Source organism: Glycine max, chromosome 9, assembly GCF_000004515.6.
Source record: "Glycine max cultivar Williams 82 chromosome 9, Glycine_max_v4.0, whole genome shotgun sequence".
In the NCBI taxonomy this organism is placed as follows: domain Eukaryota; kingdom Viridiplantae; phylum Streptophyta; class Magnoliopsida; order Fabales; family Fabaceae; genus Glycine; species Glycine max.
Genome location: NC_038245.2, coordinates 18775943 through 18783019, shown reverse-complemented (window position 1 = coordinate 18783019; position 7077 = coordinate 18775943).

Here is a 7077-nt window from a genome sequence, read left to right as displayed (position 1 = left end):
AAAAAAGAAGAAAAAAAAAAAAAAAAAAAAAAGTGGATTGCATTGTAGGTGTTTGCTACCCGAGATGATGTTCTGCATTGGGCTCGATCTGTTGTTTATGAAATTGGATTTGTGAGTGATTATGAAGTCAGGCACAAACACTGGTATGAGAGGAAGGACTTCATTTGTCTTAATTGGTTGTGAAAGGAGTGATCAATATAGATCTAGGAAGAAAAATTTTGTAAGAAGACATACTAATAGTAGAAAATATGGGTATCCCTTTAAGCTTCATGGGAAACCAACGGTTAGAGACCAAGGATCAATGATGAAGTTAATGTGTAGGAGTCACAATCATGAAATGACAAAGTCATTAGTTGGATATCCATACGCTGGTCGATTGACTAAAGATGAAAAGACAATTATTGCTAATATGAAAAAGTCAATGGTGAAACCAAGAAATATTTTGATAACGTTGAAGGAGCACAATGTCAATAGTTATACAACAATCAAATAAATATACAATGCAAGAAGTGCATACCGTTCTTTCATAAGAAGCAGTGATACTAAAATGAAACATCTAATAAAGCTTCTTGAATGAGATCAGTATATTCATTGGCATAGATTAAAAGATGAAGATGTTATACATTATAACTTCTGGTGTCATCCTGATGCAGTGAAGTTATGCAATGCCTGTAATTTGGTATTTTTGATAGATAATACCTACAAAATAAATAAGTACAAGCTCTCGTTACTTGACTTTGTTGGTGTGACACTAACGGGGATGACATTCTCTGCTGGTTTTGCCTATTTGGAGGGAAAAGGTGTAAATAATGTGGTATGGGCTCTAGAATGGTTTCAAGGTCTTTTTCTAAAATGTGATGCCTTCCCTAGAGTTATTGTTACCGACAGAGGCCTAGCATTAATGAATGCAGTGAAAACTGTATTCTCTGAGTGTACTAACTTGTTGTGTAGGTTTCACATCAACAAGAATGTCAAGGCAAAATGTAAATCCCTAATTAGTCAAAAAATGCATGGGATTATGTCATAGATGCCTAGAGGAGTTTGGTTGATTGTCCTTTCAAGCATTAGTTCGATGATTGCCTTAAGAAGTTTGAAATTGTTTGTTCACCATGGTCAATGTTTGTTGACTATGTCAACCAAACATGAATAATTCCCCACGAAGAAAGATTTGTTAAAGCCTGGACGAATAAAGTCATGCACTTAGGAAACACAACAACAAACAGATATAAAAATTTTCATTTTTTATTAGGGTTTAGGAATTAATAGATAAAAATACTTGTATTTGTTTAATGTTTTTTGTGTATTTCTTATGCAGGATTGAATCTGCCCATTGGGCTTTAAAAAGGCTAAGCATAATAGCCTTGGAGACCTATGTAGTATTTGGGAAGCTATGAATAACATGATCACGCTGCAACACACTGAAATTAAGGCATCCTTTGAGACAAATACACATGTGGTTGGACATGTTTTTAAAGTTACCTTATACAAAAGGATACTTGGCATGGTATCAAGGTATGCTTTAAATTTGATTGCTACTGAGTTTGAGCGTGTACATTATGCTGGCTAAAACCCTTCTCGTTGTGGATATGTCATAAGAACTACTCACGGTCTTCCATGTGCATGTGAACTATCCAAATATGTTGTTGGTACCTTACCACTTGAGGCAATCTATATGTTTTGGTGGAGGCTAAGTTTTTTAGACCAAGGGTTATCTGAGCCCCAAGTGACCATAACTGAAGAGATGGAAACCATATCCAAGTGATTTGAAGAGCTTGATGTTTATGGCAAAGTTACTCTAAAGAGTAAACTCTAGGAAATTGCCTACCCTGATCTATACTTTATATGTCCTCCTCCAAAAAAGGTTAACACCAAAGGTTCTCAGAAGAAATCGATGACCAAACATCAAAGATCAACAAAGCGTGATCCGTCTTACTGAGAGTATGTTGATGCTTTACATTCTGTGCAAAATAGTAATTCTTCAGTCAAACATAATGCATCACCATCTGATCAGGCAATTCCAAGAAGGACTATGTTGATGTTGGATCAATTTCATCCGTGCATTCATGATTCCATTGAAAATATTATCGATGTCAAAGCTGACGGTAATCGTGGATATCGTGCAATTGTTGCCTTATTAGGTATGGGTGAAGATTCATGGTCATTGGTGCGTAATCATTTGCTTAAAGAACTTGTCGAATGGTTTGATGAGTATATTAACCTCCTTGGTCGCACAGACAGATTTAAGGAATTAAAGAGGTCCCTACTTGTTGATGGATTATCCATGTATGTAATTTATGTTTTCTTTTTTATTTAAAATTTAGTTTATATAAATGTAATCTGTATAATTGTTTCATGTAGGTTTTTATGGATAAGTGGATGAATATAACCAACATGGGATATGTCATTGCATCAAGGTTGATATGAACCCTCATGGCACAAGGGCTGACTTAGGATCGTCTAGGATTAAACCTTGATGGAAAATGCGGAAATTGATTAAGGAAAGGATGGAAAATAAGGTGGTTAATTTCGTGGGTCTTAATAAGGTGGTTCTTGGCATAAAATGGATGAATGGGATGGTAAAATGTAGGTTAAGTGGTGGCTGGATAGAAATATAGAAATGGCAATAACTGAAGCTACAGGGCTCCAAATGAGGTGATTCTAAAAGGAGGTGAAAGGTCTCGTTTTGAAAGTCAATTTAGGCTCAAGAATCACTTAATTTGAGTGCGTAAAATGGGAGTTATGGCCACGAGATAATTCTGGGCAGAGGTGGATTTTCTGGAATTGTGGTTTGAAAGAACAAGGGTGAAGATGAAAGGAAGGAAAGAATCACTCTTTCCAACGAGGGCAACACACAAAGGTTGTGAAAGTCCTTTGATACAGCCAGGGTGTTCTTGAATCACTCAAGAATTTAGGAGAATCACTCTCACTAAGATAAAAGAGATAAACTCTAATTTTCTGAATAAAACTCAACTTGTGTTTATTGATAAAATGGTTCAGCTTATATAGAAGCTTTACAGCAGATTTTAGTAATGACCTACTAACCTAGAATTAAAATAACTTAATGCCATTAACCTAGGGAATTAAAAAAAACTTAATGGCTGAGTGTAACTGAAATTGTGGCAACCAAAAGTCACCCCCAACAGCCAACAAGTCAGCCACCATTTGGTCTCCCAAAAGGCTGATGCCTAGGTTGCCAATTGGGCCCTTATTACAACTTGAACTAAACCTAACTAAAGCCCTTTTAATTGATTAACCCAAAACATATTTTTGGTCAGCCAACTTTACAAGGATTGGGCCATTATTTAGACAAACTAAACACTCTAAAAATTGAGACAAAGTGGTGTCATTTAGTCCTCCTCCATTTGGGCCATGATACAACTCACAACCTTGGACTTTTCTCCTTAAAACTTGGGCTTGTATTCAAATAGTATGGACAGCACTTGTTGAAGAGCTTCCTTGGCTTTCCTTGCTCTAGCCCTTGTCATAGGTCCTCCAAGTCCTTCAAGTGGATCCTTGCCCTTGCTCTTGGTCATGTCCTCATCAAAGGTATAATGTTATTCTTGTATCTCCGTTTCTGCAACAAAGCATGATGTTTTTCCTCTTAGAAGTCAACCACCAATAGATTCTTCTATGCATCGCATAATATGTATTGGTCACATGTTTGACAATCATTTTGTTCAGATAGATTCATCATAATCCTGTTTTTTAATTAATAAAATTAATTGTGTTATAATAACTTGAAATTGTTTGTCTGTGTAATAGGTTTATTTAAGAGACTGTTGTCCCTTACCGCCTCTAGCTTTGTTATGGTCTAGGAATTGTCATCCTCAGGCAAAGCAGTGACCAACTCCATATATTAGTAAAATGCAGCAGTACATAAATTTGATGATGTTGAAAACAAACTATGTTGATTTAAGTGAAGAGTGAACATTTAGGTACCTATGTCATTGTCATGTACTATAATAATATACAACTATTTCATTCGAAATTCAAATAATTATGTATTATACCTTACGTGGTTTAGGGTTACTATGATACATAGGGTTTATTATTACATGCATTGTTAAAGTTAATTGTGACATGAAAACCAAGATTTAGTATAACATAAAAAAGTAAGGGTTTTGCTTACTAGGGTTTAGTGTTACGCTTTAGGGTTAATTCGAAAGTTATTAAAAAAATTTAACGTGTGGAAAATAAGGTTTATGGTTTAATTCACGTGTGTTGATATAAGCGGTTCGATAGTAATATAAAAAAATATTTCAAATAAAATTGCTAAAATAAAAATGGTCAAATAAAATAAAATGATAAACATTGTATACACATTTCCTAAAAAATTATAAATGTCTTCGTGCGTCCTCCATATGTCACCTTCGTCGCGACCGCACATATACTTTGTGATCCATAGTGACACCTCTAGCGATCCTTAGGCAGTCTTGCATGACATCGTATGTTTTTGTGCCTTCAGTCACTATCCTTAGGTTAAACAAGTGCTTTAACCTTTCAGCTATTGCTTGGCAAGCCTCCTATGACATTCACAACAATTGATAAGGTATAACCATATTGCATGTTTAAATAAAATGAAATAAAGAGTAAGATGAATATATATGTTACCACTACATGTCTAGGCTGCTCCACATCAGAAGGTGCATGCGTAGGTGCTTCCTCCACCGGGTACTAAGGCATATGTAGTTCAACATATATGTCATCTTACACAACAAGTGGATGTCTGACTGGATCCCTAGGCTGTGTTAGCCTCATGAATGGATGCAAAATCATGTAGAACCAGTCCATGTAGTCTGGTGCACATTGTCCAGCCACAACACAAATCTGGCCCATCGGTCCAAGGTAGTCAGAGAAATGCATCCATTTGTCGTCAATATCCTCCAAGCATAATCTTGAACCCGGAGAGTGTGGAGGAATCATTTGAACATACCCAAACTGCCGCACAACCCTCTCTGGTCGGTGTATGACAACAACGGGACCTCATCAAATATGTCCAGAAAAACAAGAAATCGGCTTGAAGTCTCTAACTGCACGATGGTAACCATAAGACAACCAACAAACATCATCAAACGTCAGGCAATCTAAATGCTTCTGATACGTCAATGCTGGTAATGACTTTGTAGAGGCCCAGTGGCAGGCACGTGGTGACCTTTCATCACAGTCTTCAGCAATAAAAGCCTCAGTAAGAGATGGAAAATGCTCATAAATCCAACACTACACATATTTTCAAAACAAAAGAAAATATCAAATCAATACATAAGAAAAATAATAAATAAATAAATCAAATTCAATTACAATTACTTGTAATTGTTGGATCAAGTGGCCTCAGAATAATTAAGAAGGAGGGAGTTGAATTAATTATTAATGTGCCTTGACTAATTAAAAAACTTATCCTTCTTAATGTTACTAGATTTAATTAGGCTTTTACTACTAAGTTAAGAAAGTAAAGAACAGAAATAGAAACTTAACAAAAAGTAAAATCGATAAGTAAAAGTACATAGCGGAAATTAAAGAGTGTAGGGAAGAAGAAGACAAACACAAGAATTTTATACTGGTTCGGCAACAACCCGTGCCTACATCTAGTCCCCAAGAAACCTGCGATTCTTGAGATTTCTTTCAACCTTGTAAAATCCTTTACAAGCCAAAGATCCACAAGGGATGTACCCTCCCTTGTTCTCTTTGAAAACCCAAGTGGATGTACCCTCCACTTGAGCTGATCCACAAGAGATGTACCATCTCTTGTTCTCAGTATAACAATTCTCAAGTAGATGTACCCTCTACTTGTACCACAAAGGATGTACCCTCCAATGTGTTGGGACAAAGAATTCTAAGGCGGTTAGTCCTTTGAATCTTTGTAAGGGGAAACAAAAGATATCTCAGGCGGTTAGTCCTTTGAAATCTTTTGCTTTAGGGGAAGGGAAGAATCAAAAGAATTCTCAGGCGAGGTCCTTTGAATTCTCTTGGAAAGGGAGAAGAGAGACACAAAAGAATTCAAGCGGTTAGTTCTTCGTTCTTTTGGCAAAGGAAGAAGAGAATGAAAAAGATGAATAGCACAAGTTTTTTATAAAAAAACTTTTCTTGGAGAAGAAAGTGTTGAACAAAAACTTTTAGAAAGATGAAGAGAAATGAATCAAAAAATTTTGTAGAAAGAATTGAAAGATATTGAATGTTGTTGAGAGAAGATTGAAAGATAGATTTCTTGATTGTTAATCTATTTGAAATTCATGCCATGGTCACATATTTATAATCTCTTGATGATTCAAGTCAAAGCTTGTGACTCTTGGCAATTTCTTTAACAAAACCAGTTACTTAAAAGGTTGTGACTTTTGAAGAAATCTTCAGAAACAAGTCACTTGAAGAATTGTGACTTTTGGAAATGTATTTTTCAAAATCAGTCACTGGTAATCGATTACCATTAAGGTGTAATCGATTACACATCAACAGATGTGACTCTTCATTTTGAATTTTGAAAATTAAAACGTTTAGAAGCTCTCGTAATCGATTACAAGTATTGTGTAATCGATTACACAAGTTTAAAATGATTTAAAACTGTTGAAATTTGAAATCTAATGTTTTAAAACACTGGTAATCGATTACTACCTTCTGGTAATCGATTACCAGAGAGTAAAACTCTTCGGTAATGATTTTGTGAAAATTTCTTGTGCTACTCAATGTTTTGAAAAACTTTTTAATACTTATCTTGATTGAGTCTTCTCTTGATTCTTGAATCTTGAGTCTTGAATCTTGATTCTTGAATCTTGAATCTTGATTCTTGAAACTTGATTCTTGAATCTTTGGATTTTGCTTGACTCTTGATTCTTTGGCATCATCAAAATAACCTTGGAAGATATTGCTTCCACAATCTCCCCCATTTTTATGATGACAATCCTGAAATCAAGAGAATGCATACAATTTTTGTTCTATTGTTCACTCATCCCTTTCTCCCCCTTTCTTTTTGAATTTGTACTTAATTTTAAAGTTTTTGAAAATATAACATCTTGATTTCTTAAAATACCCATTTTTCTCTCCCCCTTTGACAACATCAAAAAGGCCAAAGTGCATAAAACATACATA